Source organism: Pseudopipra pipra, chromosome W (genome assembly GCF_036250125.1).
Source record: "Pseudopipra pipra isolate bDixPip1 chromosome W, bDixPip1.hap1, whole genome shotgun sequence".
Classification (NCBI taxonomy): Eukaryota; Metazoa; Chordata; class Aves; order Passeriformes; family Pipridae; genus Pseudopipra; species Pseudopipra pipra.
In genome coordinates, this window is record NC_087580.1 from 31,143,391 (window position 1) to 31,171,181 (window position 27,791).

Here is a 27,791-nt window from a genome sequence, read left to right on the forward strand (position 1 = left end):
CTTCATGCCAAATGCACCTGATGAATCTGCAAACCAGCTACAGGAGAAAGGCAAGGAAGAGAGAGGGATGTCCCCTGGAGGGCTGCGACAGCGGTGCTGGACTGAGCAGTGAGAGCAGGCCCAGCCCAGGCGGGGATGGCTGCAGGTACCTGTGCTGCCCTGCGGAAGCGGCCACGGGCACGGAGCTGCTCTTCTGTCCGCTCCTGGCCTGCATCTGGCAAAGAGCGAGCGTGCTCAGAGCTGAGGGTGTGCGGGAGAGGCCGGAGAACACAGCCCAGGCCTGGGCTCCAGGAGCAGGCAGGGCCAGCTCTGGGATGCCCAGTGGATGGAGCACGGCTGCCAGGAGATCAGCCCCAGCCCCTCTGCCCCCCTCCCTTTCCCTGGGCATGTCCAGAGGGGATGGGCAGGATGAGGCCAAGGGGGCTGCAGCCACCAGCCCTGTGGCTCAGCTCCAGCACTCACCCTCCTGCGAGGGCTGCACCTGCTGCACCTCTTCAGGCTGCTGTGTTGGAGCAGCCCTAGGGCTTTCCTCCTTCTCCTCCTCCTTCACCCAGGCCAGCTTGGGCACCGTGGGGGGTCTCTGCTGCATGTCTCCGTCTGGTGTTATGGCTACCTGCAGCAGAGATGCCATTAAAAAAGCTTTGGCTTTCCAAGTCCTGCAGTCGTGCCTTGAAGGCAGCTGCAAGAGAGAAGCCTGGGAAATGCCTCGCCTCATCTTGTCCCACTGTCTGGCCTCAAGGGCACCTGCCCCAGGGACTGGAGATGCCTTGAGCAGCCCCAGGTCCCCAGGTCCCACAGTCTGGCCTGGAGGATGCACAGGGGAGAGGTGGAGAGCTGCCAGAGTGAGCAACTTGCCCAGCTTCCCCCGAGAAATGCTTCCCTTCCCAGCACACTCTGCCAGCCTCAAAGGCTGAGGGGGCCCAGCGCACCCAGCTTGGGGGGCCACAGGCTGCTTACTTCAGCAGAGACAGCTCTCTCCTCAAGAAACTCCAGGCTGGGGGTATCGGCCAGGCGCTGAACAGGCGCGGCGTCAGTGCTCGCCACGCCCTCCATCGTTGTGGCGTCGGCCTCCTCCGTGAGACCAGGCAGCACAGAGTCACAGTGTGACACATCATCGATGGACGTGGTGTCCCAGTGGGTTGTGTGATCACTGGCTGTGGTGTCACACTTTGCTGGGGCAGCAGTCGACGCGGTGCTGACATCAGGATTTGTCAGCTGGGTCGGGATGGTGTCAGGCTGGGCCTGGACATCAGCTGGTGTGATCCTGGCCTTTCTACGCCGACTGCCCATGAATTTCATAAAAGTCTGCAGGAGAAAGAAGGGCAGGGAAGAGAGGGATTTCCCCTGGAGGGCCGCGACAGCGGTGCCGGGCTGAGCAGTGAGAGCAGGCCCAGCCCAGGCGGGGGATGGCTGCAGGTACCTGTGCTGCCCTGCGGAAGCGGCCACGGGCACGGAGCTGCTCTTCTGTCTGCTCCTGGCCTGCATCTGGCAAAGAGCGAGCGTGCTCAGAGCTGAGGGTGTGCGGGAGAGGCCGGAGAACACAGCCCAGGCCTGGGTTCCAGGAGCAGGCAGGGCCAGCCCCGGGATGCCCAGTGGATGGAGCACGGCTGCCAGGAGTTCAGCCCCTCTGCCCCCCTCCCTTTCCCTGGGCATGTCCAGAGCGGATGGGACAGGATGAGGCCAAGGGGACTGCAGCCACCAGCCCTGTGGCCCAGTTCCAGCACTCACCCTCCTGCGGGGGCTGCACCTGCTGCACCTCTTCAGGCTGCTGTGCTGGAGCAGCCCTAGGGCTTTCCTCCTCCTTCTTCCTCCGGAACAGCCTGAGCAGGCTGAAGCGTCTCCCTGCCATGCCACAGTCTGGTGTCCGGGGCACCTGCAAGAGAGAAAGAGAACCTCGGAGAAACTCCGGGCTCTAAGTCCTGCAGAATGGCCTTGAGGCCACCTGCCGCAGGGATTGGAGACACCTCGGAGAAGCTCCGGGTCTCCAAGTCCTGCAAAAGGGTCTTAAGATCACCTGCCACAGGGCTTAGAGACACCTCGGAGAAACTCCGGGTCTCCAAGTCCTGCAAAGGGTCTCAAGGGCACCTGCCACAGGAATTAGAGACACCTCGGAGAAACTCCGGGTCTCCAAATCCTGTGGAAATGCCTCGAGGTCACCTGAAAGAGAGAAAATCCTCTAAAACGCTCCGGGTCAGTAAGGCACGAGTTGGCTGCGCGGGGGCTCCGCACAGCACCGCTCTGTCCCGTCCTGTCCCGTCGCCTGCTCCGAGGAGCACTGTTGACACTGTGGCCGTGTCACCAGCAGCACCTCTGTCACCGCGGGTCATAAAGGGCCCTTGGACACCCTGCCCCCTTCCATCCCACCGGCCGTGCCCAGCGTGTCACAAAGGGCCCTGGGACACAGTGCCACGTGGCCTGGGGCCTCCCCCAGCCCCGCCAACCTGCCCCACCTTGGAGGGAATCCGCTCTCTGAAGTATCTAATCTGGCTGGACCTGAACTGTAGGAACGGCTCAAGAAATGAGCAAACACTCCCCTCCTGTGCCTGCTCACGGCAGCACAAGGAGCCCCCTCGGCCGCCGACTCAGTCGCAGCGGGAAGGGCACTTGGGAGAAGTGCTGGCTGGTGGCCATCCTAAACAGGGGGGCTGACACCGAGAAGGAAGGTGTGGGCAAGGGCACCAATGCTGCTGGGAGCCCTTTGGCCAGGGCTGCACCCAAATCAGCAGTTGTGGCAAGTCCTGGCCCAAGGAGACCTGCCACTGCCCTGAGTCCTGGCAAGGGTGCTGCCCGTCTCCTGCTCCAAAGAGCTGTGCCCCTGTGTATTAGTTCATTTGAATACATGCCCGGAATAAAACAAGTGCAACAGACATTCAAACAGTACAAAAAATCTTTTATTGCAGTAAGAATAAAAAACTAGCAAAGAGAATCAAAAGCTAAAAAAGAATACAAAATAACTGCTTTATCATTTGGCATTCATACAATACTATGAACGGCTTTTATTATAGTATTAACTAGTAATAAGGGAATAAAAGGAACATTTAAAGGATATTAAAACAATACTACGAGTGGCTTTTAATACAGTATTAACTAGTAAAAAGGGAATTACAAGGACATCAAAAAAGGATATAAAACATCTGCTTTCTCAGTTGCTTCCTGTCAATAAACTGTGCTTACCCACACAGACAGGCCAGGGCTGCCAGGATCTGCAGCAGCTGGTCGGTGCCCGTGCTTAGCGGGCGTCCCGGTGGAACAACACAGTCTCCATGGCAGGATGAGGATCGCTCACCCCAGCAGTCCTGACACCTCATTTTAAAGGCTCTACATTGCACCACGTAGGGCCAGTACCCAGTATAAGGTGATGCCTGAGTGGCAGCCAAACCCCGCCTGTTCATCACCTGATAGCAACAGTCTGTGCGTGCCCTGCTGTAGGGCAAGGGGCCAGCGACCCCTGCCCACATCATCTTCCTCCCATCATCATCTTTCTCACCCCTATGTATGACCTCTACCACTGTGTTTCAAGGGTAGATGTATCTATCTTGCAATATGTAGCAAAACCAAGGAAGAACTCAGCTCTGATAATAGGGGATATCAAGCTGACTTGCTAAAAAGCACAATGGACCTTACAATTCGCTTGTGCCATGAAGTTACATTGTACCATACTCTGGCTGGTTTCACATCCTAATATGATTTCTTTCTCACGCCTCTATGCTCCATTGATCATCTAATTCAAAAGTACCCCCCTTACAGACATGAAACAGTTTAAAGTCCTGTAGCTGTAGAGATGAAAAAGTCATATCTAAAATGTAGTGCTAGCTTGTTCCTAAGCATTTCCAAAATTCCTTCCCAGCATGTGCCAGGATGGGTGGGCAGGAGGTGACTTGCTTTATTCAGACCATTCTTGTACGCGTGACTGCTGCTCTTTTACCCCTCTCCCCCTATTTCTGGGTTGGTTTCTAGAGCTGTTTTTGAAAGAAACACTTTTTTCAGTCTCACACGTGAATATTTTCAAAGAAATACAAGACACGAAAATCTAGTAAAACCAATATTTAACAAAATGGTGAAATCACACTCCTTCATGTACTCTGAGCACTCTGCTACTGGCAGTTTGTGTAGTTCTCCATATACTGGAAATGTAACTAAGGATCAAGAAATTTTCTGTGTATTCTTTATTTCCTTTTAAATTTTTTTCTGTCATCAAATTGGCTGCAGGATTTGGTCCTGTCTTTGTGGAGGATGAATGCCACTGCCCTTTTATGTTTAAGTTGATATTTTATTGCTCAGGGGGACTGTCAGTGGGAGAAGTGGTGGGAAGGATCCTCCACTCAGGGGCTGGAGCTTCAGCTTCTAAAGAAGGCTGTACTTAATCAAAGAGCTGCAACTCAGGATTTCTCTGGGCCTTCCAGAACTTTTCATTTAGCCAGCTGAGAGTGCCCAGGGCACAGCCAGGTTACTGTTTAACTCTTCCAACACTGTGCTCATCCCGAGGATATCCTGTCATCCTGAGAAGAAGGAAGGGAGATGCTGTGCCTGTTCCGTAGGGCTGGGCAGGAAGCAAAACCTTCAAAGCTGTGGCCCTTCTGAAGGAGTTGATCTTGTGTTAATCCTCAGTAGTCAGCACTGAAAATTCTGTATCTGAGACACTGAATGAAAAGGAGAGTTGCCGAGAGGCTTGTTTGGGGGAGGGTGTTTTTTTGGTTTGTTTTTGTGGGGGTCTTTTAGTGCCAAATGAAGGTTGGATCATGAAAATCAGTCTTGTCACTGACAAAAACTGTAAAGGCATTTAAATGCTTTCAGACCCTGTTACCATTTTCCTTTCTTTCACTTTCTCACCCCTTGCAAATCAGAGACAATTCCTAGAGGACAGGAGAATGAAATAAACAAAAAAAAGAAATTATTTTTCTACTCTTGAGGCCTGTGTCAGCTCTGTTTTGAATGCATTTGAATCCTGCTGCTTCCATGCTATTTTTAAAGTAGCACCAGATAAATACCTATGAACTGCTGAGATGAGAGTGATCATTTTTACTCCACAAAATGTTTCTCTTTTTTTTTCCTATCCTGTGTCCCTTTTGTGTTACGTGCTATGGAGTGACTATATTTTTGTTCTAAGCTAATTCACTGCTGCTGTTTTGGGTACAACTAATGTCAAGCAGCAAACCTGTAACATGCCAGAAACAGGCTACAGTGGGTTGAAGACACAGCTTATGTTTGATTGTGTGTAAATACAGAGAGTTAGTTGGGTTTATCTGAGAGCCTGGCAGAAGGAGAGAGGAGCAGGACAAACTGTTTTCAGTAACTGTGCTGTTCAGACACCTGATAAGATGGAGAGTGCTTTGGAACTACTGATGTGCTTTGAATAAGAAAAGAATAATCAGGTCCATTGGCACTGGCTTATCAGGAAGGAAGTAAAATGCCAGTACTTTTACCTGAGCGAAAGGAAATGTTTTAGACATTTTTGGCCATTTTTCCATTGACATTAAATAGCAGGGTGCTTTTGAGTGTGCTGTAAGGAGTGGAAGGATTTATTACCTTGAAAGAATGACATGTGAATGTGTTCAGAGAGGAGTCCTCAGCAACAAGAACAGCTCTTTGGTGAAGTTGCCACATCTATTCATGCTTTTTTTGGTAGAGATTCAGGAATTCTCTCCTTTCTTTCCCCGTGAAGTGCAGTGGCTCACTTACAATGGGCAGTTTTTCAGAGTGTCACACACTTGTGCATTTTGTAATATCCTGGCAGCATGTTTGATATTGGGGGTGTAACAGGCTGTTCATAAAATAATGCTGGATCATTGACTGGTGTGTCCTCTGCCTTCAGTCCCTGGGTATTTTCATGTTCCAAAAAGAATATATCTCAGCCTGTGCTGGGAAGGGAAGGTGTGATTCACCATTAACTTACCCCAGCAGGCATGAATCATGCTCAGATGCACTATTATCTTCTCAAAGTTGACTGATTTTTATTTCTGTACCTTTTCAAAATTTATTTCTAGGTTCTTTCACATGCTTACAATTAATTTGGAGATATTCAAATTCGATGAATTGTAGTGCAAGAACACATTTGATTGATTTTGGATTCTAATTGATTCCTGTCAATGAGATCCCTGTGACACTCTGAAATCAATGATATGAGATTCAACCAAGGCACCACTGTTCTGTACTTTAGGTAGCAGTCGGGAATTTAGGAACTAAATGTTCACAAGCTATAAATGGAGAAAATGTTTAGATTTCAATAGCCCTTTGTTTGGCATTTATTCACCCAAATATGTTTCTTGGGAAAGTTAGTTTTCCAAAGGGCAGGCTTTCAGTAAAAGAAAGGTCATTGATTTAAGGTTTATTAAATTTTAGCTAAAAACAACAGGCTCCATTGGGATGTAAAGTAATTTATGTATTTCCTACAGGCAACCTTCATGCTTTAGAGCAGTTGCTCAAAGGTTTCATTCTTCTCTGAAGATGTCAACTGTAAATATAAAAATGCCTCACTGAAAATGTAATGGTTCAAAGATTCTAACTGAAATAAAAATTCCTGCTTGGGAAAGCACTATAATCAAAATAAAGTGCTCTTAACTTTTTTTTCCTGTGGAGGCCGCACTTGAAAAGAGTGCTTCAAGGCAGCAGGCTTGGTAGGGAATGCCAGTTTTTATTTATTTATTTATCTACTCTCCCCCACAGATGATGATAGTCCAGCTTTGGAATCAGCAACACACTTCAGCCACTAATACAAGGCAATATGTGAGCAGCTGCTGCTGCTTCCAAAATGCAGTATCCTGGCATTTCAGTCAACTTTATAATCTGGCAAAAACCCACTTGGCAATATTAAAATCTAGCTTCTAAAGTACTTTTATTTCTGAAAGCTTTTGATGTCTTTTTATACCTCTTTAGCATATATTAATTTTCTTGGGAGCAATGGCCAGGATGTACACTTGATGGATGACTGGGGTGGGGAGTTTCCCCCTAGGCCCTTGTTTGTTTTTTTTTCCTCCCCTTTAATTTTAAAACGAGGTGTGATAATTGTGCATTAGGTAAGGCTGGAACATGAATCCTGCAGATGCAGCTGTTTGACAACATTAACGTGGGGGGTTTGTACCATTGTTAGGTAAGTTAGCAGAGATTTTCCAAGCTGAGAAGGACAGCCTGCTGCCAAGCTCTGGCATCTGTCTTAAGAAATCTTTTGCCTCAAGGATGCCCTGAGGAAAATGATGACTGGATGCTTTTCTGAAGGCACAAATGGCCTGTTTTCTCTTCCATAGCATTCAGAATGGGACTCCTTGTTCCAGCCTGCCTGCTCAGGGTTTTGTGGTGCTGGGTTAGGGTTTTCATGTGGGTTTTCTCCTGGGATAAAGTTGTGTCCAGTGAATATTGATTTTTCATCCCATGTCTAGTTCACTGTCTACATCTTGAATTTTACCCAGAGCCTGTGTAAATGAGGAATGCATTGAAACAAAGTCAAGGATCCTTCAGTGACTTGTTTTTGTGAGTTCAACCTTCTGAGACCTCTGATGAGTCTGGCAGGGCAGTGCCTGTGTGCAGAGGGGCAGGGAAAGAGAGTCCCAGCAGAGCAGCAGTGCCAGGGAGCAGCAGCATTTGGCCTGTTGAGAGCTGCTCTTTTTCTCCTGCCACCCTCCCCTTCTGGGCCTCGGCTGAGGCCTCAGTGCTCTGGGCCTTGGTCCCTGGGCTGGGCTGGGTCAGTCCTGTGGCCATGGCACTGCTGGCATGAGCTGGGCTCCACTGCACTCTTTCCACCACACAAGGGGCTCCATTTGCTCCGGGCACAGCCTGAAGCCTCAGCTCTTCTTCTCCAGGGCTCTCAAGAACAAGGCCAAGGAGCAGACTCTCCAGAGGGTCCTTGCCTTGCTGGTTTCTCCCTGGAGTCCGTGTGCTGCCCTCAGGGTCCCACTGTGGGGGGTGAGGGGCTGAGGCTGCTGCAGCTGGTGCTGGTGGTGGCCAGTGCCCCTGGAGATGGCAAATGGGGCCTGAGGAGCCCGGGGCCGATTCTCTGCTGCTGTGCTGGGGAGCGGGGCTGGCCCTGGGGCTGCAGGAGCTGCCTGAGCTGATGATGTGCTGAGCATTGCAGACCCAGAGGGCCTGTCCCTGAGCTCCATGGCCTCCATGTCCTGCTGCAGGGCCAGACCTGAGTGTGCTGCTCTGCTGGGCTGGGGCAGGGGCAGGGAGATGGGGGGATGGGGGGACCAGGGAGGGGCTGGACTGGGCAGTGCCAGGGAGGGGAAAACCCCAATGTTGAGCTGAAGGGTGTGAGTGGGCAGGGTGGGGGCTCTGCAGGGCTGGGGCACCTCTGGAGTCAGCTTTTCCTTTGGCAGCACACCTTATCTCAGAGGGGATAGTTTTGCAGAGTTGGCTTTTCCCCCTCTTTCCCAAGGTTTTCTCTTTTGTTTTCTCATCCCCTGAGGGGAAAAGGGGGAAGGGAAGCACATGCTGATCCCTGATTTTATCTGTATACAAAAGGGAGTTGGGGCGGGGGAGACAAAGCGATTTCTCCCTCTATTCTCTCTCTTTTATCCCATTCCCGCCTCCCTCGCCACACCCCGGGCGACTGTTTCACCGCCGCCCCTCCTCGCCCGTCCCGCGGGGCAGCTCTTTCAGCTCCGGGGCGGCGGAGACTCCCCCGGCGCGGCCCTTTGGTTTTCCTTGGTTTATTCTCCGGAGCTGATTCCGTTCCGAGCTCGCCCCCCCTCTCTGGCGACCCCCGCCAGGGCCCGTCCCGGGGCGGCTCCTTCAGTGCCACGGGCGGCGGGGACCCCTCGGGGCGGCTCCCCCAGGGCCCCGCCCGCCGCCGCCGCTCCCCGGGGCCCTCCCCGCTTCCTGCCGGGATCGGACACCGCCGGCGGCCCCGGCCCTGCCGGGCTCCATCAGCCTGAGCAATTGCTGCCAAGGAGGGGCCGGGGGCTTCCTCTTGGCCTTCGTCTCCCTGGCGCTGGGGCTCGGCTTCTACCTGCGCCAGAAGGTGAGGGGGGTCCCAGGGGGTCGTGTGTCCCCCCAGAGCGTCTGTGCCCCCCCGGGGACCCCCCACCCCGGTGTCACCCCCTTTTCTCTCCCCACAGAGCTCCTGAGCCGGCGGCGGCCGCAGCCCCTCCCTGGGGCCTCGGGCCCAGCCTGGACCCCTCCTGTCCCTGTGAGGATTTTGGGGGGGTCGTGTGTCCCCCCCTCCCCTGCTGCCACTCCTGATCCCAGGAAAGCTTCCCAGTTCTCCCCAGTCCCGGTTATTGGGGGGCAGTGGGGAAGGGGCTTGGGGGAATCCCAAGGGGTGAAGCCGAGTTTGGGGGGGGCAGAACAGGCCCCGGGATGGATCGGGAATGGGGACCCCCCTGTGTTCCCCCCTGTCAGCCCGCTCTGGGGGGCTCTGGGAGGGCACCTGCCCTTCAATAAGGCACCCAGTACACTTTGAAAGGTGCTGGGAACCCCCTAAACCTCCACACAGGCTCTGCAGGACTGCCTAAACATACTCAAAGCCCACCCAGGACCCCACCCAACCCCTTCTCTGGGGGGACTTCTCTGGGCACTGGTGGTGCTGGGAGCCCCCCCAGCTGCGGGTGAGGAGCTCTCGGGTGAGCGGGTGGTGGGAAGGGGGCGGTCAGTGGGAAAAGGGGGGTCAGAGGGGATAAAGGGGTGGTGGGACCCCAAACTGAGTGGGAGGGGAGTGGGACCTCCCAAAGGTGGAGGGGGGAGGGGCTTGAGGTTTGGGGGATGATGGGAAAGGGTAAGAGAGGTCATGAGAGTGGGGAGAGGGGAGGGTGGGACCCCCAAACTGAGCATGAGGGGGCTGGGGAGTGGGGGATTATATGGAAGGGGTAAAAGAGGGGGGAAAAAAGTAGGGATTGGGACCCCAAAAGTGATCCTGGTTGGTCTGGGGATTGAGGGGGACCATGGAAAAGTGGAAGGAAGAGGGAGAAGGGTGGAAAAGGGGGGGGAATGTGGTGGGTCTGACAATCCCATGGAGGTTTTTGGGCACGAGGTTTTGAAAAACATAGTGGTTCATCTGAGTTCCCAATTTACTGTGGGGTGCTGGGGGCTCCTGGATCCACTATCAGCCTTGAATCTTGCAAACATTTTAAGTTTAGAGGAATGGGAGAGGTGTGACTGAACTTTTGTCCCGCAGGTTTTAATGATGGCAAATCAGATCTATTGACAGAAATCAATTTATTTAGGGTTCCAAATGATCAGACAAAAGATCTTCATCAGAATTATTTACTGCACAATACAAACACTAAAACTACCAGGAGTACAGGATAAGATAGGACAGTGCTCTACACTAAAGCAATTGTTGAAGCAATTCTACTCAAGCTGGCACAAAAGCAATAATTCTTAATTAGAGATGGATGGAACTCCCCCAGACCAACGCTCGGGGGGAGATCTCTGCTCTCAACCTCCAGGAGAGACCTGGAAGGTCTCCCCGACCAAGGCAGAAATCTCCACACCCCCCAAGAAAGGTTCTATTGGAAGAAGTTGCCCCTGGGAAAGGGGACTGGCCCTTTCTGGTCGAAAGGGATGGACTGACAGTCACTGGACTCCAGGGGTTGCCTCAACATCAGGGGCTTCATTCGGGGTGGAAGCAGCGGCCGAAGCTCTTCCCGCAGTCAGGGCACTGGTAGGGCTTCTCTTATTGGTGAGTCCGCTGGTGTCTGGTCAAGGCAAAGCTGTGGGTGAAGCTCTTCCCACACTCCCCACACTTGTAAGGCCCCTCCCTGGTGTGGATGCGCCGGTGCCTGACGAGGGTGGAGTTCCGGTTGAAGCCCTTCCCGCAGTTGGTGCAGCGGAAGGGCCTCTCATCCGTGTGCGTGCGCTGGTGCTGGAAGAGATTGGAGCTGGTCTGAAACCTCTTCCCACATTCCAAGCACTTGTAGGGTCGTTCCCCGGTGTGGATGCGCTGGTGGGTGCGGAGGGTGGAGGTGTCCCTGAAGCTCTTTCCACATTCTGAACACAAATAGGGCCGTTCCCCAGTGTGGATGAGCTGGTGGATGCGGAGGTCATAGCTCTGGCTGAAGCTCTTCCCACATTCCCCACACATGTAAGGATGTGCCCCAGTGTGGATGTACTGGTGGCGGCGTAGGCTGAAGCTCCGACTGAAGCTCTTCCCACATTCCAAGCACCTGAAGGGCTTCTCCCTCCTGGGAGGCTGCTCAGGGACCACCAGCTCAGAGCTCCCCCTCAAGCTCCGGCCGCCTTCCCGGCACAGGCTGGCTCTTTCCTCCTCAGAGCACCCTGGGATGGCTTTGGAGCCCCTCCTGTGGAGGGATCTCCGGCCCTTTTCCTCCCCGCTGCCTTCCTGCGCCGTGGAGCCCTTCAAAACGGCCTCTCCCACCAGGGTCTCACGGGGGGATTTGTCCTCCGGGCTCTCCGTCCTCAGCTCGGGGCCTGGGGCAGGAAGCAAGAAGGACAGGGAGGGGATTTGCCTCCGGCCCACAGGGAAGGCCAAGGACATCCCCCCAACTCCGGCCCCGGCAGGACGGCGGCGCCAGCGGGGTTGTCCTGCAGCCGGGGCCATGCTCGGCTGACAGAGCCAGCACAACACCCGCCCAAAGGGACACTGACTGCCTCCTCACCTGCCTGGGGGGCCCAAGGCATCTTCCTCTTCCTCGCAGCCTCCTCCTCCATCCGCCCAAGCTCTGGGAAGGACAAATCCTGATGGGGGGGAAAACAAGGGCTGAGCGCGTTGGCTTGGGGGTTCCTCCTGCCCAAGTCCATTTCTAGAACTCACTGGGCATCCTGTGTCCATAAAAACCTCCCAAAACACCAAGATTCAGCCCAGAAAAACCCAAACTAACAAGATTCAGGTAAAAAAAAACCCTCAGAAATAGTGAGATGAACCCCCCACAAACTGCAAAAATTTGAGATTCAGCTAAAAAATACTATAAAATATCAAGATTCAGCCAAAAATACTCTCACAGGAGTTCCCCCTTCTCTGGTCTCTCCTGTCTTGGCTTTGGAGGGTCACCCCTCTCTGCAGTGCTGGGGGTCCCACTTAGGGATGCTGGGAGTGTTGGGGGTCCCAAGGGTCCCTTCTCCTCTGACTGTCACCTTCAGGGTACTGCGTTCTCAGACATTCCCCCTCTCCAGGTTCTCCACTTTGTTGTCCCGGGGATCCCAGGGGTCCCCACTGTCCAGGCTTCCCCTTCTCTGCGCTTTCTCTCCAGGTTCTCGGGGCTCTCGCAGCTCCCCCCTCTCTCCAGCCTCCCCCACTCTCCAGGGATCAAGGCATGGGGACACCGAGGCTCCCCCACGGCAACCCCGCTCCCCGCTCTCCCCCCTCCCCTTAGCGCCCTCTCCCACCCCTTTCCCACCTGCCCCCGAAACCCAGGCTCCCCCCAGCTCCCTTTTGGGGTGACCCACCCGCTCTTTTCACTTCTCTCTGTACAAAATTGCTTCCCAATATCCAACCTAAACCTCCCCTGGCACAGCTCAAGACCCAGCCCTCTTGTCCTACTGCTGCTTCCTGGCAGAACAGCCCCACCCCCACCTGGCTCCAACCTCCTGGCAGGGACTTGCAGACAGTCAGGAGGTCTCCCCTGAGCCTCCTCTTCTCCAGCCTCAACACCCCCAGCTCCCTCAGCCTCTCCTCACACCACTTGTGCTCCACTCCCTTCCCCAGCCTCGCTGCTCTTCTCTGGATCCTCTGACCCCAAAAACGCTCCCCCTCCCATAGAAAGGCCAAGGGCATCTGGGGATACATTGGGGACTTTGGGGGGCTTTGTGGGGCACTGGGTGATTACTGGGGGATACTGGGACACACTGGGGGGAACCAGAGGGCATTGGGAGGACTGGGGGGTTACTGAGGGACACTGGGAGGGCACTGGGAGGGACTGGGGGGGAACTGGGGCACACTGGGGGGCACTGGCAGAGAACTGGGGAGTTACTGGGGGATTACCAAGATACATGGAGGGACACTGGCAGGTTACTGGGCCATACCGGGGGTTACTGGGTGCTCACTGCAGGATCACTGGGCCATACTGGGGGGCAGTGGGAGGTCACTGGGACACACTGGCTGGTCACTGAGGGGGTTACTGGGCCATACTGAGGGTAACTGGGAGGTCACTGGGATATAATGGGGGCACTGGGATCCCCTTACCCGGATGTGGTACATCTCCCCCCCTGGATTTTGGAGGACATCCTTAGGACCCCTCCCCTGGGGGCTGGGGGACCCCTTGAACCCCATTGCTGGGCTTTAGGGGACCCCCTAAAATCCCCTCAAAACCCCTGAAATCCCCCCCTCGACCCATCGAAACCTCCTCAAGGACCCCTCATCACTCCCCAGCACCCTCTAAACCTTCTCAGTGACCCACAAAACCCACCTGAGACTCTCCAAGCCCATTCAGGGACCCCCAATCCCCCCCACGGGCCCTCCAAACCGTCTGGGACACTTTGAACCTCCTAGAGACCCCAAAACTGCCTCGAAGGTCCCCGCAAAGCCTCCCAGGAACCCCAAACCTCCCCAGAGACCCCCAAAGCCCACCTGGGACACCCCAAATCTTCTCAGAAAACAAAACCCCCATCAGAGCCCCCCAAAACCTTCCAGGGACCTTAAACCTCCCCCCTGAGTCCCCTCAAGGACCCCTCAAAACGTCCCCGGGAACCCCCGAACCCCCCCCGCTAAGCCCTCCCCAGCCCTCCAGCCTTTCCACCCACAGCCGCGCTCCCCGCAGCCCCCGAGGGGATCCCCAGACCCCGCTCTCGCCGCCCCCCCGCCAACTCACCCAGCGAAGTGCAGCGGCCGCAGGCGAGTCCTCCTCACTCCCGACCACGAGGCCAAAATGGCGCCCGCTCCGCGCGCCCTCCGCCTTTACAGACCCGCCCCGCAGCCAATCAGCGCGTGGCCACCGCCCCTGCCCGCCCTTCGCCACGCCCCCACCTGCGCGGTGCATTGTGGGAGTTGTATTCCCTGCGGTGGGGGAGGACCGGACTTGTTAGGTTTTAGTTTTTCTGTCTTCTTTTATTTTTTCTTCTTTATTTCTTTCTTTTCTTTCTTTTTTTCTTTCTTCTTTCCTTTTTCGCTTTTTTCTTTCTGGTTCTTCTTTTTTTCTTTGTTCTTTTTTTTCAATTTTTTTCCTGTTTTTTCTTTCTTGTTTTCTCTTTTTTTCTCCTTTTTCTTTTTTTTTTCTTCCTTTTCTTTGTTTTTCTTTTTCTTTTTCTTTTTTTTTTCCTTTTTCCTTATTTTTTATACTTTTTTTTCTATCAGTTGTACTTTCAATCAGTTGTACTTTCAAGGAAAATGTAAACACATATCAAAACAATCTCTAGGTACATAGCTTACAACAACAGATAATCTGCCATTGTTCCAGGTTTGTGAGGATTCCCAAGATCACAAACACTGAGACACCAAGGGTGGAAGTGAAGCCACTTTATCCTGTCCCTTGCCATAGCCTTCAATCCACACCCAGACCTGGATTTATGGAAAGCTGCTGGGCAGGAGCAGGAGATGGAGCTGGTGCTCGGCGGGAGGGGCAGCAACAACAAACTCTTTGGCACAGGGGAAGGAATTTAGTGCTTGAGGGGTTACATTCCACAGGCTGCCCTGGGGATCAGCTTATGCTCGGACAGTGAGAACAGCAAGAACATTCCTAATCAAAATGCCAGAGGGAAGGGAGCGGAGGGGGAGCAGGGGCAGGAAAAGGAAGCAGAGCGATGGAAGATGGGCTGGGGCGGTCGGGGCTGGGGGAAGGCAGGCTGGACAATGCCTTGTTTGGTCCAGCAGCTGGACCAGCTCCAGGGCAGATGTCGGGGGAGCCTCTGCCACAGGGACATGGACAAACAGACGCTACAAAAGCTCTCAGAGGGGTTGGGGGCTCTGGGCGGGGCTGCGCTCTCGCCTCAAGCCAGGATATCCCAGGGCAGTGGAACAGCAATTCCTGTCAGCTCCCAGCAAAGATTATTGGGGTTTGCACTGGGGAAATATTGACGTTCCAGCTTCTTCTGCTCTTTTTAGAACTTTGAGCTTGAAGTCGGGTAGAAGGGCTGGTGGGGGAGTGGGAAGAGACCCACTGAGGGACACATCTCATCCCTCAGTTAGATGGAGCTAAACCCCTAATCTTGCTTAGGAATAGCTGCTGATGCTCAGTTGTCTTCTTTCCCTTCTGCTTTAGTGGGATATTACATTTCCCTGCAGTATTGGTGATAGAATGGTATGTCAGCTGGAATGGATTGGTTCTTACAGAAAGCATAAATGCATTTTAAGGAAGGTATTTTTACATAGGTGAGGCCTCCAAAAAAACCCAAAAAACCCAAAAGGTAATAGAAGTGTATAACAAAGTGAACTTTGGGCTTTTCTTTTAAATTCTTGGGTAGAAAAGTCATCCCAGTGAGGGACAGCAATTTATTGCATTGTTGAAAAAGAACCCCAACCAACAAACAAAAACAGAAATCTGACTTTGTTCTCTTTCAGATTTGTTTTTGATCATAAGAATCCTTCTAGTGAAAAGGGCTAATTTACTCTCTCTAAAGAAATATTTAAGTGTGGTTATCATAATATCACAGGTGCTGAAAAGGTCTAAAATAGGACATTGACCTTGAACATTTTCCTGCGTTTAGGATGTGGTGCTTAACATTCAAGAAACAATAGAACTGCAGCTCATTTATTAAGGTATCATCTCACAATGTTCACTCTTGCTCTGTAAAGACATGCCACAAGGACTGTAGAAAGCTTGCAGTATCCCATGAAGTGCATGTGGTATTTTATCCGTCTAAATATGCATAAGATTTTCAAGATTTCTGCTGACAATACTCCATAACTAAAATAAATTATCCCTTTGGTGCTGCACGAGTTTATGTTTTAATTGTTACTGACATTCCACCAGTCAGATTAATAGCTTCACCAAAGGAAAGGGAAATAATCCTGTATTAATTAAAGAGAGCAACTGAATTCCCTTAGTCATCTTATCCTTGGCTGTCTGAGACAGGAATGCATTTCAATTTCCTTACAGAAACTTCCACAAAAAAAGAGCTTGGGGTGATACTGAGAGATCCAGATTGAAGGGTGTGCCTGAATTACCCTCAGGGAGGAGACCTTTTTTGGTGGGTGACAGGCAATGTGCCTGTGACTCCCTTTTTCTGTCTGGGATTTTTTCCCTTTCTTTTTGTCAAAGGCTTTGGAAAAGGTGTTTTGTCAAGAGAATAATATTCATTTATAGCAATGTGAACAGTTTCTGATCTAATGATCTAAATACCCATACCCATACCCATGCCCTTGAAAATAAAACAAGGAGAAAATATGGAGTAATTTTTTGAGACCAGATAAACTGAATGTAGTTCAGTAACACGGAAAGGCAATTGCTGTTATTTCACAGAGACATTTTTTTGTATGCTGGAACTGAGGGTAGCAGCAAGAGCTAAAAGCCTTGCTCTGTGTCTTTGTGAACACACTGTGGGTAAGTTCAAAGGAGCATTCAGAGATTGTGTTGTGTGAGCCTTTTTCCCTCAGATCAAAACAAGGAGTAATTAATGCTAAATCCAGCAGATGGTTTTCAAGTAACAACTTGGTCCAGTTTGTCCAACTGTGTCCAAACAGGTGAGGAAAATCTGGAACTTTAAAAGGGTTAGTTTTTTACCTCATTAGCAGGATATCCAGGGGTGCACCAAGTGCCTTCCAGTGAGGAACACAAGAGACAAGGAGACAGTGACAATATTGTTCTAATGTTAATCTCACTGGAGCACAGAATGAGGTCACATCTGAGTTATGTTTCTTAATTTAGTGATTGGGAATAAAGAGAAAATCACATATTTGATGACACTTTAGGATTTATTTCACACTCTTAACAACAAGGTATTTTCCAGCTGGACTTTGAATAAGGTTCCACGGTGTATTGCAAATTAGTATCTCAAGTTAACAGTCTACTTCTTCCCAAACAGAAATCTTGTAGGGAACAACTTGTACAAGAGCACTCTATTGTCATCTTCCAAAACCTTGGAGAGGTCCCAGAGACCCCTCAGGAAGGAATTTGGGGTCTCAAGCAAAGGACCCGTATATAGAGGCTGAGGACTCAGGGGTCAGTGGTGTGAAGATTGAGGACAGAAGAGGAGTAGACTGAGAGGTCTGGAAGGGGGGTGTCAGAGCTGGTGGAGCTTTTCTTCCTGTCAGAAAACAGCCTAAGAAAGAACTAGTGCCACCAAGGGCAGCTGGGGTGGCCTAGACTGGTGACAAGAAGTCAGAAATTTCCCTCTGAAGTCAGTGTTGTGGTGCAATATGTCACAAAGCAGGAGTCTGGATGAGCCCAAGGCTTTGTGTGTGCAGGAAGAGCCAGGGAGGATGCAGAGATGTCAGTGCAGGAAGGTGCCAGCCAGGTGGGGCAGCCGGGGGGATGACGACAGCCTGCAGGGAAAGGGGCAGGGCATGGACACCGTAGGACAGCCTGGGCTGGAGAGGAGACAGGGAGGGGGAGAAGCTGAAAGGCCCTGACAGAGCCACCTTCTGCAGGCCTTTGGCCATGGCTGCTGTCTGTGCCCCTGATGCCAGGAGGAGGGGAGTGGCCCTTGCAGCCCTGGGGCCTCATGGCCTCCTTGTCCCTGCTCAGCAGCCTGGCAGGTGCCACCCCATGGTCCTGCCCTTGGCATTGCACATCCCACATCCCAGTGTCCCGGGAAGAGCCCTGAGGAATGAGGCAGGGACAGGATGTCCCTTCCCAGGGGCTGGGGGTCAGGCCTTGGCCCGTTGGATTAAGAAAACAAGTCAAGGTTTATTCAGCATCAGAGCCACCTTTCCCTTGCTTGTCCATCCTTGTCATCACTGTCTGCAGTTTTCTGCTCTAACTGGAACCTGGGGACACTTTCTCAGTTGTGTCCCTCAGTGAGACTCATTAGCACTACAAGAAACTTCAGTGTTTCCATCTCACTTTGACTTCTTGAAAAGTTGTTTGAACTTCCTCTCAGGGACTGAGTCTCATGTAAACAACCTCAATGTCCCCTGAGGGCCATGAAATGCCTGGGGCTGTTGCTGTGCTGCTGAGCTGGGCCAGGCTCCTGGCACACAGGGAGCTCCTGGCAAGCAAGAAGAGCTTCAAAGAGACAGCTCTGCTGGTGAGCAGCTCCTCTGCACAGCCCAGCAGGGCTGAGGGCACTGCCAGGGCAGCTCAGGGACACCAGCAGGGCACAGACAGAGCTTCAAGGGGCTCAGCACTGGCAGGAGGGCTGAGAGCTCCCTGCAGGAGGAATCTTGGCAGGGCTGCACATGGTGAGTCTGTGGCTGCAGGGCAGTGCAGGGGCAGCTCCTGGAGGCATCTCCTAAAGCTGGCCCAGCCCCAGCTGATGGGATGGGGGAGCAGGGGCTGTTTTGGGGCACTTTGGAAGAGCTGTGAAGCCAGGGTTGCAGGCAGGGGTGCCCAGGGCTGTGGGGCAGAGCAGGGTCCTGCAGCCCAGGGTGCTGTGCTGGGCAGGGACTCTGCTGCCTGCCAGGGGCAGCTCTCAGCCAGCCCAGGGAGCTGCTGCCAGGGCTGGGGCAGAAGGGCTGTGGGCAAGGAACAAACCTGGCAGCTGAAGGAGGATCTTTTCCATGTATCGCTGCAGAAAAGACAGGGGCTACAGGAAAGGAATTAGTCCTGAGGTGTGTTTCCTGATCAGGCACTGTAGCATAGACCTTGTTCTCTCAGTTCAGGAGGCTGCACTGAAATTTAAACTTTTACTCTCAGAGGTGCATATTTCAGGCAGTGTCAGGAATGAGCACAGGACCCTGGGCAGTGCTGAGCCTTCCCTTGGGGGTGGGCACTCTCCTGTCCCAGCCCTTGGCTTCTCTGCAGGAGGGCTCCTGTCCTGCTCTGTCCAGCACAGCTGCACCTCTGGGCTGGCACAGGGGACACTTCCCAGAGCTGCCCTTTCAAGCGGCACTGCCCTGCTCTCAGCACAGATCTTGGTGGGGTTTTTAAGGATGAATCTGTGTGTGAAGTCCTCTTCAAGGCAGCCCAAGGGAAAGTGCAGGGCAGACGGGAAGCAGGCTGAGAGGCACTGCAGCTCTCCTGGCTCTGCAATAAGCAACAGAGATCTCAGCCCTTCTGCCTATCCTGTCTCAAGAATCTTCAGTTTTGTCATCAGAAAAATTTGCCCCTAAAAAAACACCCCCAGGTGTTATCATTGCAACCAAAAAACCCAGTGAAAATTATTTTAAGGATACTCTGTGCCTCTCTTCTGCAGCCCAAATTACTCCAAGACAACAGCACAGGATTTTAACTTTTCCATCAAAGCTGGATTCCATGTGACATCCCCTGTGACCATGGGAGCTGTCACAAACCAGTTCCGTGTCTGCGCTGCAGCAGAGCAAAGCTGAGTCCTTGGCAGCACATGGCCAGAGCTCCTGCTCCTCACAGCACCCTCAGAGAGCACAAACCAGAGAAAAGAAATGCCTTGACTTGGAGGGGACTTCCCTGAAAACTGCCCTGGCTTTGCCAAGAGGGGGCTGTCTTAATTGTTCCCTGTGCTTTCCTTTTCTGAACAGACCCTGTCCTAAGGAACAGCAAATGTCCAACAGCAGCTCCATCTCCCAGTTCCTCCTCCTGGCATTCGCAGACAGGAGGGAGCTGCAGCTCCTGCACTTCTGGCTCTTCCTGGCCATCTCCCTGGCTGCCCTCCTGGCCAACGGCCTCATCCTCAGCTCCGTAGCCTGCGACCACCACCTGCACACCCCCATGGGCTTCTTCCTGCTCAACCTCTCCCTCACAGACCTGGGCTGCATCTGCACCACTGTCCCCAAAGCCATGCACAATTCCCTCCATAACACCACAACCATCTCCTACATGGGATGTGCTGCACAGCTCTTTTTCTTTGCCTTCTTCATCTCAGCAGAGTATTTCCTCCTCACTGTCATGTGCTACGACCGCTACGTTGCCATCTGCAAACCCCTGCACTACGGGACCCTCCTGGGCAGCAGAGCTTGTGCCCACATGGCAGCAGCTGCCTGGGCCACTGCGTTTCTCATTGCTCTGCTGCACACAGTCAATACATTTTCCCTGCCCCTGTGCCAGGGCAATGCCCTGGGCCAGTTCTTCTGTGAAATCCCTGCCATCCTCAAGCTCTCCTGCTCACACTCAGGCTACCTCAGGGAAATTGGGCTCATTGGGGTTATTGCCAGTTTATCATTTGGTGGTTTTGTTTTCATTGTTTTCTCCTATGTGCAGATCTTCAGGGCTTTGCTGAGGATCCCCTCTCAGCAGGGACAGCACAAAGCCTTTTCCACGTGCCTCCCTCACCTGGCCGTGGTCTCCCTATTTGCCAGCACTGTCATGTTCGCCTACCTGAAGCCCCCCTCGACCTCCTCCCCATCCCTGGATCTGGCCCTCTCAGTTCTATACTCGGTGGTTCCTCCAGCACTGAACCCCTTCATCTACAGCCTGAGGAACCAGGAGCTCAAGGATGCCCTGAGAAAAATGATGACTGGATGCTTTTCGGGTGCAATAAAGTGCCTGGTTTCTGGTACGTAGCATTCAGAATGGGACTCCTTAATGGCCCAGCCTTCCTGCTCAGGTTTTTCATGAAGGTCATCAAGTTCTTCTTGCAATAATTTTCTGTGCAATTAAATATTCTTAGGCACCTCCTTTCTAATTTTATGTCCACTTTTTGATTTTGACTCAGAGACTGTATAAATGATGAATTGTGCTGTCTGAGTATTTAAACAAAATAAAGGACTCTGCAGTGCCTTCTTTGTCCAAGACCCTTCTTCTCAGATGTTCCTAAAGGACAGCACACTGCAGGGCAGGGTGTATTTGCAAACGGGAAGGGGACAATAATCCCATCCCAGCAGCACTGCCAGGGAGCAGCAGGGCTTGGTCTTTGCAGAGCTGCTCTCTTGCCACTTCCACACTGTCCTCCTGAGCCCCTTTCTCGCTGTAAGGCCTGAGTGCTCTCTGAGCACAGTCCTGGGGGGTGGAAGCCCTTGGAGCACAGGCAGGGACAGGCCCTGGGACCTTCTGAAGCAGAGCTGGGCTCCCTTCCAGCATCTCCAGGATGCTGTGGGATCTTCTGAGGCCACTGCATGGACTGGGTCACTTCTTCTGTGACCTTGCTCCAGGGCTGGAACTCTCCATGTCACCATGACACTCCTGCTCTCTGCTTTCCAGGTTCCATTTTTAGAACCAGCCTTCCCTTCCTGTTCACAGGGACATCCTGTGAGTGCTTCAGAGCTGCCATCCTGGGGCAGCTCCTGCCCAGCATGGGCAGGCACAAGGTCTCTCCACCTGCTCCTCTCACCTCCCCAGTGCCAATGTTTTCTGCAACCTCCTCATCCTTGCCCAGCACAGCCCTCCTGGCACAGTTGGACACAGCCCTTGTTCTACACCCTCCTCAGGCACCTGCCCAGCCCCTCAGCTCCAGCCTGATGGCCAGAAACCCTCAAGGCAGGGAGGCACTGGGGAAAATGCTGAGCAACCCTTTCAGCTGCACTCAAATCCAATTGGAGGGGTTGGCCTCAAAGAAGAAATCACTTCCAATTCTCCAGAACCACCAGGACAACCTGTGTTGTGTCCTGGGCACTAATCTGGCAGTGTGTGATGCTGCAAAGATTTTGGAGTCAGGGATATTGAGAAGGCTGGGCAGTGTCCCTGGGAGACCTCTCCCAAAGCCTTGCAAAGGCCAGAGCCATCCCAGAGCTTCCTGGGGCCTTGGCAAAGGCAGACATGGAACCAGTCTGCAAACAGGGCAGCAAGGAGGGTTGGCAGAGTTCCAGACTACTCAGGCTCAGCAGGGAAGGGGATAGGGCAAGTCCTCCTGCAGCCATTGCTAGGCATGGGAAGGACAAGGCAGGGATTGCAGAACCCCTGTGGGAGGCAAAAGAAGGGGATGTTTTGTGCCAAGACTTTTTCAAGGCCCTTGACATGGTCTCCTGTGGTGTCCTAATGGCCAGACTGGTGAGAGCTGGACTGAAGATGTGGTGGGTGGGAAGTTGGCTGAATGAAGAGGGTCAAATCAAATCCATGGTACAAAGTCCTCTTGGCAGCAACTTCCTGATGAAATCCCTCAGTGACCAGCCCTTGAACAACACTATAGAACATCTTTATTATCTCTCTGTACAATGGGATAAAATGTGTTTTCAAGTCCTTTGTGGATGATTCCAAATTTCAGGGAGCCCTTGAGCAACCTGTCCTGGTTTAAAGACACATATTGGGGTGGGAACTCCAATAAAATTAATTCACTCCTCTTTTATTCCCCACCAGTACAAGGAGACAAAATATAAGGAGGTAGAGGTGAAAACAATAAGAGTTTACTGACAAGAAATATAGCAGCAAAACCAGCAATACCAACAGAACCATTCAAAGCTACAGCAGAGAGAGAAATTGCCTCCTCTCTCCCCCCCCAACCCAACTCCCTTTTGTAAAGAAATACAAACAGGGATCAACACGTGCCTCCCTTCCCATTTTTCCCCCTGAATGAACAAAGAACAAAAAACAAAACCAAAGGAGAGAGGGGGAAAAGCAAAATCTGGAAAACTCTCTGGTCTGAGATCAGTTGTGCTGCCCAAGAACACGCTGACTCCAGAGGTGTCCAAGCGGGGCAGAGCCGGCGACTCCGGTCCGTGCGGCAGCGGGGGGGAGGCAGCGGCTCTGCTTGATTCCATGGAGTTCTGGGGAGGCACAGTGAGTGCCATGAGACTCTTCAGTGTCGCTTTGGCCACTTGGTTCCATGAGATTCCACAGTGTCCCTGCATTCCTTTGGTTCCATGAGGCCCTGCAGTGTCACGGTGCCACTTGATTCCGGGACCTTACAAAGAATCAGAATGGCCCCTTGATTTAAGGCCAACTGCACATGGGGCTGCCTTAGGGGGAGTGTGGGCACCCAGACAAGGGAGTTGTCACCCCCCTGGACTCAGCCCTGGGGTCACCACATCTGGACTGGTCTGTCTGTCTGTGAGGTTCCCCATTCTGGAGGAATGAGGAAGAACTGGAGAGGGTCTAGAGGAGATCTGACAGGATGGAGCTTTTTTCCACATTTGGAAATAGAATGAAATCTCCACAAAGAGTAGCATTGAAAAGTTCAGACTGAAGGTGAGGAAAAAGAAATGTCACTCAATAGGGACCCTTGTGCTGCAAGAGGTGACCCAGGAGGGAGTCAGGATCAGCCCATGGCTTGTGTTCCAGGGAACAGCCAGAGCTGGTGCAGAGACATCAGGGAGGGTCTAGAAATGCTGCTGGGAGGGGGTGGGAAAGCAGGAGGGGTGTGTGCAGCCTGCAAGGCCAGAGCAGCAGCAGGGCCAGGGCAGGACAGCCTGCAGGAGAGATGGCCAAGGGCTCTGGCAGGGCTGCAAGGCCCAAAGGCACCCAGGCCTTTGTCCCCCTTGGCCTCTGGCAGCTGCCTCTGCCACTCAGGCCACCACAAGCAACTTGCCTGGCAGGTTCTGCACTTGGTTTCTGCCTCGCCCCTCCCTCCAGGAGCCTGGCAGGGGGTTGCCCAGTTTTGGGCCTATTGTTGTTGCTCCCCCTCCCCATCCCAGTGCCCCCCAAACAGCCCTGAGCCAGCCGGGAGGGACAGATCTGCTGGGCCAGGGCCTGGGGCTCAGGCCTTGGCCCTTTGTGCTCCACAAAACCAAGGCAGGCTTTGCTCAGCATTGCAGGGGCCTGCCCAGAGCCTTTGTCTGCCTGCACTCCTGGCCTCCAAGGAGCTGCTCCAAGGAGTCCCTGGGGAGGCTTTGGCAGTGCCTGCCCTCAGTGGGGCCCAGCAATGCTTCAAGGCACTTGCAGTTTGGCTTCTGAATTCTTCAGCAGCTGCTTCAATCTTCTCTCAGTACCTCAGGATCATGGGCTGGGCTGCAAACACACTGTGGGTCTCATTAAAAATCCAGAAATCCCTCAGGATCTCTTTGTCTTCCTTTAATTGTCTTCAAGCAATTTCAAAACAAGTCTTTGAACTTTGTACTTTTTTTGTTTTAATTCATTGATGGATAATTTTGTAGTTCAGAGAAGAGGTGACAGAGATGTTCTCCAAGTGATCTTGATGCTGAGTGTCTCCTCAAGAGATCCACACTGACCCTGGATGATCAACCTTGCTCCTCACCCCCCAGCCTCACCAGTTCTGACATGATCCATTTTGGACTGACAGCTGATGCAACTCCAAACACACTGTGGGACCCATTAAAAACACTGAAAAACAAATTGTTTTTCTTTCTTTATTTGTCTTTAAGACATCAACAACTAATTAGAGTTGTTTTGTAGTTTAGCTAAGGAGGAAGATTTTAAAGTGGACCTCACAAAAAATACATATTTTTTTGATGAAAACGAATGATTTACACAGAGCCTATGGATGCAAGACGGTGAGGGTGCAAAGGATTTGGACACAAATATAAGGGGGCAAAAGAGATTACTAGCATTTAATTATTGACCAGTTTGACAGTTATTAAGTGATTCAATAGCATTCTGCTACAATTTTAACAGTGACTGGAATTAGAGATTCCCAATAACAACATTCCCACCACAGTCAATTAACACCCACACCCAGGCAGAGATGTGTGGACACATCAATAGCTGGGTGTGGAAAGGTCCCTCTCCAAAATTCCCTTGTCAGAGAAACACTCCCCCAAATCCCTTTGTTTTTCCAACAGACAAGGGTCACAGCTGGAGGAGTGTTTGTTGAGGGGGATCAGAATTGTCCTGGGCACCAGCGAGGGTCTTTGGAGTGTTGCAAACTGGAGGGTTCCCAAGCTGGGAGAGGCTGCCAGAGGTGTGTCCCACTGAGAGGGAGGTGCTGGGGAGCTGCCAGGGCCTCCTCAGCCCCCGCTGGTTGTGGGCTCCCAAGGGGACTGGCTTTAGTTATCTGCTGAATTTCCATCCTGGTGTCAGGAATGACTGGATGTTTCCAAAATATTTGGGAATTGTATCCAAACTGTTCCATTTGGGTTATGATTCAGGGTAGGGAATGTTCCAAGGTTTTCAGGGGATGACTCATTATCCTGTGTTCCCCAGCTCTTACACCCATCCAAATCAGCTGGATGGTTTATTGACAATGTGTCCCGAGGGGCGGCACCTCCGATGCCATAGAAACCCCTCCCCCTGGATTAGGAAACCTTTGGAATTCAGGAGGTGTTCCAGTGGAGCATGAAAATGAACAGCAATTTTCCTAAAGCCCAGACCCCAGCAGAACAAAGCCAGGCCCCCCTCAGTGTCAGAGCAAAGGTCCCCCATCCCTGTGTCCCTGTGGGCCGCTGAGGCGGCAGCGCAGGCCCGAGGCGGGTGCCGGGTCCCGGTGCAGCCGGGGCAGAGCGGCGGCTGCGCGAGCGGCAACCCCGGCGGTGAGTGCGGGCAGCCCGTGGGAGCGGCGGCTCCGGGCACAGACGCCGGCGGCAGCCGCTGTGGCTCCTGGAACCGAGTGGCCATTGGGACACTGCAGGGCCTCCTGGAATCCAGGGGCCGGTGGGACACTGGGGAGCCTCTTGGAGCCAAGGGAACCCTGGGATATTCTGGAACATCAAGGGGCCATTGTGACACTGCAGGGGCGCTCATGGAACCAAAGGAACCCTCAGAGTTTTGCAACCTCATGGAATCAAGGGGCCATTTCTGGCAGGATGCTCTGCTCTGATAATACCTAAAAAATGGTCAGAGAATGCAAACAATGCACACTCTCTGTGGTGAGTTACTGCTGGTGTCAAGGTGCTGTTTTTAATGTTGAATTAGGATAAACCAAAATGCTTCATGAAACTTCAAACACACATCCTGCTTTTTGAAGCAGGATTTGACAGATAAGCTGCTCCCTGGCCTGCAAATATGTCTGGCAGTCAAATCCTTAATAACTGTAAAAGCCCTATCCAACGTCATGGGGCAGATTCTTCCACAGACTTCCGTGAAGTGTGTGAAGCTTGTCTCATGAATCAGGGACAGCTCTTCATGGTCACTGCCCAGGGGTAAAGTGAAAGAGAGAGAATTATCCCCTGTCGTTGTGGGGTGAGTTACCCCCAGTCTCTACTTCAGGATTGTTTCTTTTTGCTGGCTTTGATCCAATTGCTTTAATAGAATGACTTTGATAGACTGCACTGTCCTATCTTACACTATACTACTAGGAGTTTATGACTTTTATACTGTGCAGTAAATAATTCTGTTTAAGATCTTTTGTCTGTTCACTTGTCTGATCAATTGTCTTGTTCATTTGTCATAATAAATATTATTTTATAAAAATATTTCAGATTTTTCATCACTAAAAACCTGCAGGACAAAGTGATTGAATTACACCTCTAGAATTCCTTCAGTTGAAATCAAAATCTGAGCCTGAGATTGGATCCAGCCACAGCCAGGCTCCTCCTCTGAGAAGGAATTTAGAAAGCAAGGGGATCCTTTGTGCACCTTAGTAGCTCAACGAGACGGCTTCTGCCATCAACTTTGTCTAAGCCTTCCACCCCCCCAGCCCCAAGCCGTGACACATGGGCATGTCTTGTGCATGCAGTGCAAACATGGACTCCTGAGCTGGTCATTTGATGTCCCTCCTTGGAGGGAAGAACAAGCCCAGTGGCCTGGAGGTGAGAGGCCAGTGCTGGGAGCGGCGCTGGCTGTGCCAGGGCACTGCTGGGTGCCCCCACCCTGAGCACTCCCACCCTTGTGCTGGTCCCTGCTGTTTTCCTCTGCAGGGCGTTGTGTTGGGCACATCCTGGAGAGCAAAGTGGAAAGCAGATGGAAGCTTTGAGGCCCCGGCCTGAGGAGATGCCCCTGCAGGGATGGCAGTGCTGCTGCATAGGTCAGCTCTGTGCCAGCAGTGCCCGTGGCTGTCCCTGCCTGCAGTCCCTGGACAGTCCTGCAGCAGGACTGGGACCCACTGCCACACAGGGCTCTGCAGGACAGTGTGGAAGGGAAGGGAGAGGAGGCCAGGCAGGAGAAGGGCTGCTGCTCCCTGGCAGTGCTGCTCTGCTGGGACTCTTTTCTGGCCCAGCTCTGCACAGAGGTCCTGACCCTGCAGCTGCAGAGAAGTCAGAGAGGAAAGATGTCAGGCAAACAAGCCAATGCAGAGTTCTTTATTTGGTTGAAGCACACAGTGAGTACAATTGCCAATTTGTACAGCCTGTGGGCCAGGCTAGAAAGGCAAACACAGAATTGAAAATGGTGTTTATATATATATACTTTTTTATATATATCTTTATATATATCTTTATACATATAAAGATTTTTTGATGTGAACAAATTCTCACAAAAATAACACCCCTACCAGGAGTAAAAAATAGAGAAGATATGGTGGGCCTTTAATGAAGTACATAAAAGGATTGGCCTTTAATGAGGTACATAACATGGAGAAGAAGGAGAGTTTATTGCTTCTGAAAAACACCCAGTTATCAGCTTCCTCATGGCATCCTTGAGCTCCTGGTTCCTCAGGCTGTAGATGAGGGGGTTCAGTGTTGGAGACACCACTGAGTACATGAGTGACACAATAAGATCCAGGGATGGGGAGGAGATGGAGGGGGGCTTCAGGTAGGAAAAGAATAACGTGCTGAGGAACAGGGAGACCACGGCCAGGTGAGGGAGGCACGTGGAAAAGGCTTTGTGCCGTCCCTGCTGAGAGGGGATCCTCAGCACAGCCCTGAAGATCTGCACATAGGAGAAAACAATGAAAATGAAACACCCAATCATTAAACAGGCACTAAACACAATAAGCCCAAGTTCCCTGAGGTAGCCTGAGTGTGAGCAGGAGAGCTTGAGGATGTGTGGGATTTCACAGAAGAACTGGTCCAGGGCATTGCCCAGGCACAGGGGCAGGGAAAATGTATTGGCTGTGTGCAGCAGAGCAATGAGAAACCCAGCAGTCCAGGCAGCTGCTGCCATGTGGGCACAAGCTCTGCTGCCCAGGAGGGTCCCGTAGTGCAGGGGTTTGCAGATGGCAACGTAGCGGTCGTAGCACATGATGGTCAGGAG

General features: G+C 52.4%; 1 protein-coding gene and 1 pseudogene across 1 annotated transcript in view; one reads left to right on the forward strand and one right to left on the reverse strand.

The window, feature by feature from the left end:
- Nucleotides 1-27,791, forward strand: part of LOC135405272 (zinc finger protein 501-like) — an 895,895-nt gene that overhangs the window by 528,842 nt on the left and 339,262 nt on the right. The window lies entirely within an intron of this gene.
- LOC135404570 (zinc finger protein 11-like) overlaps nucleotides 1-27,791 on the reverse strand; it is a 108,234-nt pseudogene that overhangs the window by 43,462 nt on the left and 36,981 nt on the right.